The following is an 11,575-nucleotide window of genomic DNA, read 5'->3' on the forward strand; positions in this document are numbered from 1 at the left end:
TGCCATTCCCTTTTCCAGAAATGCTTAATTGCTAATTCAAAGGACTGAAAATGGGTGGTTGTTGTTATTATGTTTAGAGAAGCTTTTAATATTTGATGGAGTATTGTATTTTAATATTTTGTTGGAAGTTGCCCAGAGTGGCAGGCGAAACCCAGCCAGATGGGCTGGGTATAAATGTATTATTATTATTATTATTATTATTATTATTATTATTTAAATTGATCAGGTGAGTGTTCTCCTTTCAAAAGAGGCAGGTGGAATCTCCAGGGTTGCTAATAGCGTAACGTTACTAATAGCATTTTGTTAGCGTGGGGAGCCACATTCTGGTTGAAGGAGGCCAGGATTAGCCCCCAAGGCCTGGGGTGTCCCTCCCCTGTAATAGGACTTGGAATCCAGGAGAAAACTCTTGGAATAGCCTTGCCAGGTGCTCAGGGACGGACTCACCTGTCCCCATGTCCTTCTCTTTGCAGATGTGCTGCAAACTGTGTTGGAATGTGACATCAAGTTTTATTTACAGCGGAAAATAACAAAGAAACATGGCGTGAGCTGTCTTCCACAGCCGTCTCCAGAACAAAGGACGGAAGTGATTTACAGACTGACTTCCATTCTTACACCGACAGTACAGAGGGTGTAAACCTGGATATCATGTTACACTAGCAATGGGAGAATGAAATACTGACAGTTTGGCCCCCAATTTGGTCCAAGACCAAAGCTGGCATCCCTCATGGTTCAGGAGTGCCAGGGACTCCGTGGTGGGGGCAGTGGGGGCCGCTTTGGCCCAGATTGGCCCCTGACTCCAAGACGCTCTTTCCTCCCGCAGGACCTCCGATGTTACACCCTTTGGGAAAGTGGGGAGGAACAGAAACCAGCAGCCAACAGCATCCCTTCTCTGCTGGCCTTTGCCCGAAGGTCCCCCCATCTCAGAGCAAGTAGCTCTCCCTCATGGATTCAGTCCTTTCATCACTTCCATCTCCCCAAGAGGCTCCCAAGGCTACTCATCCTCTGCAGTTGAGAACAGACCTAACTGAAAAGAACGGCTTCCTCTTCTGGTGACACCAGAGAATTCTAGAAGACATTCACCCTTTCCATAGCATTATGGATGCACGATTCCCACAGGCAAGTTTCTTGGCAAGACAAGGGCCTTCGCTGGCCATAGAGTGTCCTCCTCAGCATCCCCAACGAAGGAGCTGGGTTGCAAGAGCTGCAGCTAATGGGGGGGCTGTCCTCCCCCCTCCCATCTCACCTGACTGCTAGGTAGGAAAGCAAGACCCAGAGAGAGTTGCGGGAAACCCCGAAACCAGCTTGCTCTGTGCCGGAGTCAAAGCTGCCACTAATAGAGAAGCAAGATCTATTTGGGTGTTGATGCTGTGAGCTCCTCCGTCCTACACTCAGGTTGTGTATGTGAGTAAATAAAGCTAGATATCATAAAGACGCCACAGTCTCCGCTGACCTTCGTTCCAAGGAAACCGAAGATGGGAAAGCGCCTGGGACCCCTGGAATCTCACCGCTCAGAGACTGGGCACACATACAATAATTTGTGCCTGTGTTTCTAATAGATAACTAAGTGTGAAGAGCATGTCATGTGCTTTAGCAATAGCTCTCCTGTAAATAAGGAAATGCAACCCCCATTGCTGGTTGACTCAAAAAAGCAACAAGGGAATCTGCTCTGGTGTCCCATGAGGTCTGTGGGGCCCTTAAGTAAGAGGAGCCATTGCTTTTGTTTTCTTTTTTTAAAAAATAAATTAATTAAAGAAATTTTAACATAATCAAACATTCAAATTACATTTTACAATTTCAATTAACACCCCCCGCCATGCGAATTCCTCCAGCTTCCCTTCCTGGTTTATAACATCTCTGTTTCTTTTGCTTATAATTTTGTATTCCTTTTATATTAAAATGAAGGCTATAACATTTGTCTCTTCCTTCTCATTTTTACCTAATAATTGCATTTTCTGTTTGTATTTGTCCATTGTACGTGTGTCACTCAAATCCTGCCAGTGAGTTCATTTCTATGCATTGTTTCTGTATATACATCTTAAAAGGTTCCCAATCTTTTTAAAAGTCATTATTGTCCTTATCTTTAAGTCTCTGAGTTAGAGACTGCCCCACCATGGAGTCCCTGGTACTCCTGAAGATATGTCAGTATCTTCAGCCCACAGGTACCTGGCCTTCCCCGAGGCAATTGAGCGAGATACTGTTGTTTACCGTCCGTCTGCGACTCCCGGCAGGCTAGGTAAACAAACCCGGCGATCCTCCTCAAACGTGAGCAGGACACACCCTCCTCCTTCCTCCCTCCCTGCATTCCTTCCCAGGGAGGGGAAGAAGAGACAGACAGGAGTCCTTTCTACATGTTTTATTCCTGTCACTCAACAGTACATAGAAATGTGACTGTTCCCTTCAGACTCCATCAGAAGAGTCACACACTCCTCCCCTGTACTTCCAGCACAGGTCATATGACACACTGAGCTAATATCCGGTGCTCAGTACAGAGAATAGGCTCCACCTTTTCTCCAACAGTACATCTGCACTGTTTTGCATTCCAGCCATCTGGAGCTGGCTTTTGCCTTGGTGCTTTTTCCTGACAGCTTCGCCATTTCAGCTGTCAACGTTTCCCATTTTTTAAAGGGAAATTCCCTTATTCCGAACAGGATTCCTCGCATGAAAAGGGAAAAGTTGACAGCTATGAGGGAGATGATCCCAAAGACCTGCTCCCCGCTGCCAGGACTCTCAGTTGCGGGAAAATGACAGCCTGACTTTTGCTAGAGCCAGAGCAAGATCTCTTGCTCCAGGTGATGCAGAGCTGCCAGGAAGCTGCCCTGAGAGGTGTCCAAGCACCGGACAGCGGAGGCCGTTCTGGGGAGGGACCCCCATGGGGAGGTGGGGGAGGGAGGGGCTTTGGGGAAGGGGTTGTCCGTCTGCCAGAGAGGAGGACCCTGCTGGCTCACGTCCACGTATCCTGTTTGAAAGGGGAATCATCTTAGGGCCTTCCTGTGAAATTCTGCGTCCGGGATGCTGTTCCTAGAATGGAGGCATGTGCAACAGGTCAATCGCCATCTACTGGTGGATCCACAACTCTGGTCACTGCTCCCTGAGAAAAGCTCAACAACTCTGGGCAGACAATGGGTAGATCACTGGCAGGTTTTTATTACTGGGAGTAGATCTCAGCATCTTGGAAGTTGGACGTCCCCGCTATAGTGCATAGGTATATACACACAAAACCAAACCTGATAAAATCGATAAAAATCCATTAAAAAAAAAACTACTCAGAGACAATTCAGAGTGGGAGAACTCTGAGATTTACCTGTGGAGGACTTCCGGGTTGGCACCTCCAGGCAATGGCGGAGTTCCTCCAACTAGGAGGAATTTGCTCCGTGGAAATTAGGGTCTGACCGCCACGGCGAAGGCGGAGACCCACTGAAATCACAGGCGGGAGAAGCCTGTGAACTTGGGATTCGGCTGGCACCCTTTGCGCCTCCCCTACTCGCGGGGAAACCCTGATTTGGGGATCCGGAGCGAAGTGGGGTGAGCGGCGCGGTGCTTCGAATTGACTGCTTCTTTCACGGAGTGAAGCCGCATCGCTGTTGCCGGAGAGCGCTGACTTTTTCCTGTGGACAATTGGATTTTAAACAACTACCCGTGAGTAGAACGGAAAATTGGATCCTTAAATTCATTAATTTGGCATCGAAACGGGAAGGTTCTAAACAGGAAGTCCGCCTTCCTTTTTTGTAAATAGATTGAAGCAAAGAAGTTGTAAGTTAAAGCCTTGGAAAGTTTATTTTTGTGAAGGATTAAATCTCCATCGGTTAAAACCATTAAACCCCCCTTGGAAGCAGAAGAGAGGGGAAATTTTGGATCTAGTGAGCCTGCAGGAGAGAGTGAAAAACCAAATTACCACTGCTTCGAACCTGGAAACGGGCTGCCAGAAAGAGTGGCGTTTTTTGACAGCTAGCTAAATAAGAGAAATATATTCTTTCCATTGTCCTCAGTTGAAAGGATTGATACAAGTGGAGACTGTTTCCCTCTAGAGGGAGCTTTTGAAACTGTTACAAGAGTGGAGCTGGGGTTTTTCCAGCTGCAAGATAAGAAGTGTGTGAATCAGAGATTGACCTTGGATTTTAAGAATGTTGACAGAAGGAGCCTTAGTGACTGTATTATGTAAGATAAGCTATTCATTGGAACAGCTCCACAAGACGGATGCTAGGAATACCAAACTTGAGAACTTGGGACAAAAAGTGATTAATTTGGGACAAAAAGTGATCATTAATACAGAAATCGTTCAGGATTTGACACAGGAACCTACTTTGACAGGACAAACTGGGGAAAAGATGAAGGAGAATGTTGGTATTGTTGAACCTAAAATAATACAAGTGGAAGCCCCAGTCTTACAGAGGCAAATTGAGGACTATAATCGGAAGTCTTTTATGAATGAATATAGAAAAAGTCAGAATTTGAAGATTGGAGCCCTGTTTGGATTGGAGAAGGAAGGTTGGATAGACTCTTTCATGCAGAGATTTACTGACCTTTGGGTCCTGAATCTGGGTCAGGAGGTGATTGGAGTTGTGGGGGCCTTTGGATCTGGAGGAGCCTTGAAACATGATTTGAGATATTGTATGGACATTGGTTTTAGCTGTGGAGAGTTGGTTGGCCTGTCGAGAGGGAATGGGGGCATGGTTGGGTCGGGGGCCCCCCCAAGACCTGCGCTTCAGCATCTTCAGCACCAAAGAATATGAAGAAAAACTGCAGAAGGAACTTGGAAAAGATTTAAGAGCCTCGGACAGAAGATCTCCAGGTTGATGAACTATATGGAATGGACGGAAATGACTGGCAGAATCCGAGACCAGGGAGAAGAGATGGTGGTAGAAGATTGGGAAAGTTTAAAGTTTATATATAGAAATACTGTAAATTTAATGAGTGTTAGAAAATTGTTGGAATTAAACTTTATGGCTTTAGCAGAAATGTTATAAGGAGTTAAGTATAAATAAGTATTTCAGTATTAAAGGAAAATAAGGTAAAAAATATGTTAAGATATTCATAATGATAAAAATAGAGAAAGATGGAAAGGAATTGCTGAAACAAGTAATAGAAGTGGAATACAAAAAGGGAGGTGAGAGGAGGTCCATGAAATAAGGGAATGAAAGATAGAGTAATGAAATGGTATGGTATATGTTTTAAAATTGTTGTTTTACTTTGTTCAGTTTAGTGTGTTAAGGTTGTGTTTTGTATTGTTTATTGCATTTTTTCTTTTTCTTTTTTTTTCTTCTCTGCTCTATTTTGTCTTTCTCTCTCGCCTCTTTTCTTCTTCTTTCTTTTCTTGTAAGTTTTAAAAGCAATAAGGATTATTTAAAAAAAAGAAAGAAATTTACCTGTGGAAAGAATCTTGCATGTTAGATTTGGACCTTGGCAACCTTTCTTCCATTGTTGATGTACTTCACCATTATTTCCCCTTTGGGACTCCCTGGGGCAAAGATTTGGGGCAACCAACCATTTTACACAAACACACAAAAGGGGTACTTCTCACCGCAATTCCCTTAATGGCTCCCAATTTTACAAAAAGAAATTTGAATCAAGTTTCATGTGCAGAGCATAGCTTTGTCACCTCTTGGTTTAAACCTACTTTTTCTTTTCTTTTCATGTTTTTTTAAACTAACGTAGCCACTGTACATGTACAGGGTTCATGACTCAGCAATCTATTATACCATTTGAAGTGTTGCATCACCTGACTAAATTACCATTTGAATAAAGCCATGATTGGCTTGTCCTACCAGGGACTCAAGGAAGGCGAAGGGGTAGATTTAAGATTTAAGAGAACAAATTCCCAAGGGCATAAAACCTTTTCAGTTAGTTTAAAATCCACTTTCCCAGTTTGATGTCCTAAGACATTTCTGATATGTATGCTTTCCTGTTTCTTTTTGCTTAGCAAGCAGGCTTATAGATCTGAAACTTTAAATAGATCAGAACTTCAACATTCAGACAACCCAACAACTCAACTTTCCCACCAAAAGCCAGTAATAAAAGTTTGGTCAAGGCACATTCCACCTAATTATGAATTTGTATGTGCTTTAAACTTTGGCTTGACTTTAGCCTATTTGAAGTCTGATTTGAATAACAGACAAAGTGATGAAAATCCCCAGATAATCACTCAAATGCTTGATATCGCCAGCTCTGCTCCAAAACATCACTTCCTTCACCTCCCACTTCTTCTTCTTTTTAAGTAATATTTATTCCTTTTCCAATAATTTAAACACTACAAAAGAAAACACTACAAAAGGGGGAAAAAGAACAATACAATGCAGAGACACTACATAACACCAACACATTAAGCTAACAATACAAAACAAAAACAGTTTAAAACACATCAAACAATTTCAATATCTTATCTTTCATTGACTTATTTCAACGACCTCATCACACCTCCCTTTTTGTATTCGACTTCTGTTAATTGTTTCAGCAATTCCTTTCCATCTTCCTCTGTTTTCTATCCTATAATTATCTTAACACATTCTAAACTTATTTTCCCTTTAATATTCTGTTAATCTATTTATACTTAATTCCTTATGACATTTCTACTAAAGCCATATAACTTCATTCCAACATTCTTCTAACATTCATTAATTTTACAGTATTTCTGTAAATAGTCTTTAAACTTTTTCCAGTCTTCTTCCACCAACTCTTCTCCCTGGTCTCGGATTCTGCCAGTCATTTCCACCAGTTCCATATAGTCCATCAACTTCATCTGCCATTCTTCCCGGGTGGGTAAATCTTGTGTCTTCCAATACTTCGCAATGAGTATTCTTGCTGCTGTTGTTGCATACATAAAAAAAGTTCTATCCTTCTTTAACACCAATTGGCCGACCATGCCCAGGAGAAAGGCCCCTGGTTTCTTCAGGAAGGTATATTTAAATACCTTTTTCATTTCATTATAAATAATCTCCCAGAATGTCTTAATCCTTGGGCATGTCCACCAAAGGTGAAAGAATGTACCTTCAGTCTCATTACATTTCCAACATTTGTTGTCGGGCAAATGGTAATTTTTTTCAAGCTTGACTGGTGTCATGTACCACCTATAAATCATTTTCATTAAATTTTCTCTTAGGGCATTACATGCCGTGAATTTCATACCTGTGGTCCATAACTGTTCCCAGTCAGCCATCATTATGTTATGTCCAACATCTTCTGCCCATTTAATCATAGCTGATTTCACCATTTCATCCTGAGTGTTCCATTTCAACAGCAAGTTATACATTCTTGACAAATTCTTGATTTTTGGATCTAACAGTTCTGTTTCCAATTTTAATTTTCCACCTGGAAACCAACTATTTTGTCCAAATTGTATGCCTCCATTATTTGGTAATAATGGAGCCAATCTCGCACTTTGTTTTTCAATTTTTCAAAGCTCTGCAATTTTATTCTGTCTCCATCTTGTTCCAGAATTTCCCAATATTTCGGCCATTTGGCCTCCATATTAAGTTTTTTCTGTGCCTTCGCTTCCATTGGTGACAACCATCTTGGGGTTTTCTTTTCTAACAAATCCTTGTATCTTATCCAAACATTAAACAATGCTTTTCTAACAATGATTTTTAAACGCTTTATGTGCTTTTACCTTATCGTACCACAAATATGCATGCCAGCCAAATGCATTATTGAAGCCTTCTAGATCCAACACTTCAGTGTTTTCAAGAAGCAGCCATTCTCTCAGCCAGCAAAAAGCAGCTGATTCATAATAAAGTTTAAGGTCTGGCAGGGCAAATCCACCTCTTTCTTTGTCATCAGTTAATATTTTTAATTTTATTCGAGGCTTCTTGCCCTGCTAAACAAATCTAGAAATATCTTTCTGCCACTTCTTGAAACAGTCCATCTTATCCAAAATTTGCAATGTTTGAAACAAAAACAACATCCTTGGCAACACATTCATTTTTATCACAGCAATTCGGCCTAACAATGATAACTTCAAATTTGTCCATATTTCTAAATCCTTTTTCACTTCACTCCAACATTTTTCATAATTATCCTTAAATAAATTCACATTTTTGGCAGTCATGTTAACCCCAAAATATTTCACTTTCTTAACCAATGTTAGTCCTGTCTCCTCCTGAAACTTCTCTCTCTCATTCACAGTTAATTTTTTCTCTAAAACCTTAGTTTTCATCTTATTCAACTTAAAACCTGCTACCTGTCCGAATACTTGAATCAGTTCCAATACCCTTTTAGTACTAGATTCTGGCTCCTGTAAAGTCAATACTAAGTCATCAGCAAATGCTTTCAGTTTGTACTGTTTAGCTCCCACTTGTATACCTTTAACCTCTTGGTCCTTTCTAATCATATTTAACAAAACCTCAAGGACCGATATAAAGAGCAATGGAGAAATTGGGCAGCCTTGTCGTGTCCCTTTCTCAATCTTAAACTCTTCTGTCACTACATTGTTCACAATTAATTTTGCCTTTTGTTCTGAATAAATTGCACCTATACCATTTTCAAAACCTTGACCTACCCCCATCCCCTGTAGATTCTTCTTCATAAAACTCCAAGAAATATTGTCAAAGGCTTTCTCTGCATCCACAAATATCAAGACTGCCTTAGTATTGATATTCACTTGTAGTTTTTCTATAATATTAATTATATTCCTCATGTTATCAGACAAATGTCTGCCCGGGAGAAAGCCCGCTTGGTCTTTATGAATTTCTTCTACTAACACCTTTTTTAATCTTTTAGCCAAAATATCTGCAAAAATTTTGTAATCCACATTAAGCAGCGATATAGGGCGGTAGTTCTTGAGCTGTGTCTTTTCAGTCTCTGTTTTCGGTATAAGTGTAATGTAAGCTTCCTTCCACGACTCTGGTGCCTTTCTGCCTTCCAATATTTCATTGCAGACTTCCTTCAACGGTTGTATCAACCATTCTTTCAAAGATCTGTAATATCTTGAAGTCAAACCATCTGGTCCTGGAGATTTACCTAATTGCATGTTCTGGATGGCCCCTTCCACCTCCTGATCCGTTATTTTGTAATTCAACATTAGCTGTTTTTCCTGAGAGATTTTGTGTAGTCCATTTATTTTCAAAAATCGATCAATGTCCATTTCTTTCTGCTTCTCCTGTGTATAAAGTTGTTTGAAATACCTCTGAAAACACTTCCTGATCTCCACTGGGTTCTGTATATTCTTTCCTTCCACTTCCAAATTCGTAATAGTATTGAGTTTTTGTCTTTTTTTCATTTGCCAAGCCAACAATTTTCCACACTTATTTGCCGATTCAAATGTCTTTTGCCTCATCTGTTTAATCTTCCATTCTATTTCCTGATTCATCAGCTTCGTATATTGTACTTGGTATAACTTTATCTCTTTCAGGATCTCCTGTGACTTTGGTTTTGCTCTCAGTTTCTTCTCTCCTTCCTTTATTTTCCCCAGGATTTTATACTTTTTTTTCATTCTGAGTTCTCTTCTTAATTGCATTCTGTTGTATTAGGAATCCTCTCATAACCGCTTTGCTTGCGTCCCAAATTACTCTTTTTTCCACTGTTGTATTCATGTTTATCTCAAAATAGTCTCTTAGAGTTTTTTGGGCCTTCTTGGTCACCTCTTCATTCCTGAACAGAGTATCATTCATCCTCCATCCAAAGGAACCAATTGGTGTCAATTTAATTTCCATCTTCACAGCATTATGGTCAGAACACGTTTTGGGGCAAATCTCCACTTTACTGATCTTCGGAACCAATCCCCTGGTTACCCAGATTTGGTCAATTCTTGTCCATGTCATTTTAGCCTCAGAGAAGAAAGATCCCTCCCTTCCCAGAGGGTCCTTCATTCTCCAAATGTCAACTAAGTCCATACTTTCAGTCATGTCAAAAAAGGTTTTTGGTAGTCTACCATCTTTGGTGACTACCTGTCTCTGTGCCTTGTCCATATTTGTAGACACCACTCCATTCATATCTCCCATCAAAATCATATTATAGTCCATATAATCCATCAGAGTCTCGTGTAACTTCTTAAAGAACTCTGATTTTCCTTCATTTGGTGCATATATACCTACAATCAGAAATTTCTCTCCTTGTGATTGAATTTCAATTGCAACAAATCTTCCTTGGTCATCTTTGAATATGAATTTCGGTGATAGGCTCTCCTTTGCATAAAGGACCACTCCTCTTTTTTTAACTTTATCTGATGAGATAAATTCTTGGCCCAGTCTTTTATTACTCAATATCTTCCTGTGTAGCCTTATCACATGTGTTTCTTGTAAACAAATCAAGTCCAAATGTTCTTTTTTCAATAAATGAAAGACTCTCCGCCTTTTTTCTGGAGAATTTAGTCCATTCACATTCCAGCTCGAAACCTGCAACGCCATCATGTAATTACGCTGATATTCCTCCAACTGCACCCAATGCTTGCTCTTCTGTTGGTGGTGGTGGTGCCACGTTCACTGGGAGATCCAATCCAGAGGGTAATGCTGATATATCCAATATTCCCCTGTTTGGTGATCTTCTATCCGATGCTCTTTGCTCTAGTCCTCTATCTGGTGATCTTCTATCCGATGCTCTTGGCTCTTTTCCAAGTCCCTTCTGCAGATCTTCGTATTTATACAAAAACTTTACTTTATCTTCTACTGATCTTATTTTTATTTTCCTTCCTTTGAAACTGAACGATAGACCTTGGGGAAACTCCCATCTGAAGATGATTTTATTCCTTCTCAGCAGGGCAACAATATCTCCGTAGTTAGGCCTAAAATCCAAAAGATATTTCGGGACGTCTTTAAAAATTTCCACTCTTGACTGTTGTACTTCACCTCCCACTTCTTAACACTCTATTCCAAACTCTGAAAACCAATCCTTCCATCTTTTTCTACCAAAGAGCAAAGCTTGGATGAATTTACTTTCTTTTCTTTTTTTAAAAAAAAAGAATATTTATTGAATTTTATAACAAATAAAAATACAGATCTCAATCATCATGTTATTTACCATTGTTTTCCCTCCCCTCCTCTGGACTTCCCTCAACTTCCCCTCTGCTGAGTTATTTAGCTTTATTTGTTGTATCCTGCCTTTCTTATATAAAAGCAATTTCCCAAATCATTTCTCTAAAGTATCTGTTACTGAAATAAAGTTGTGAAAGTTTATTCAAACCCTGCTAGTGAATCCAGTCCATTTTGTTGTTTCTGCAAATAGACTGTAAATGGTTCCCAGACTCTTTTGAAGTCCTTTTTGTCCTTCTCTCATAGTTTATCTGTTAGCTTAGCCAACTCTGCATAGTTCATCCGTTTTTCTGGCCATTATTCCTTTGATGGTATGTCTTCTGTCTTCCAATATTGTGCAATCAAGATTCTGGCTGCTGGTGTAGCATACATAAATAATATCCTTTTTTTTTTTCTTTTTTTTTTGGCAGCTCTTGGTTTGGGATACCTAACAAAAAGGCTTCAGGGTGTTTAAGAAAGTTCATTTTGAACATGAAGCTGTTTACTTTCCTAGGCTTGGAAAGTGTAAGAACGGAAGTCAGTCTTATCTCTTCCGCTCTGCTGTGCTTTTGCACTGTTCTTTGTCTCCCTGTCTGTTGCTGAAGAAGAGAGAGGATGCCATTAGGATGTGTTTGGTGTTG

The sequence above is a fragment of the Podarcis pityusensis genome, assembly GCF_964106645.2.
Source record: "Podarcis pityusensis genome assembly, chromosome: 4".
In the NCBI taxonomy this organism is placed as follows: Eukaryota; Metazoa; Chordata; class Lepidosauria; order Squamata; family Lacertidae; genus Podarcis; species Podarcis pityusensis.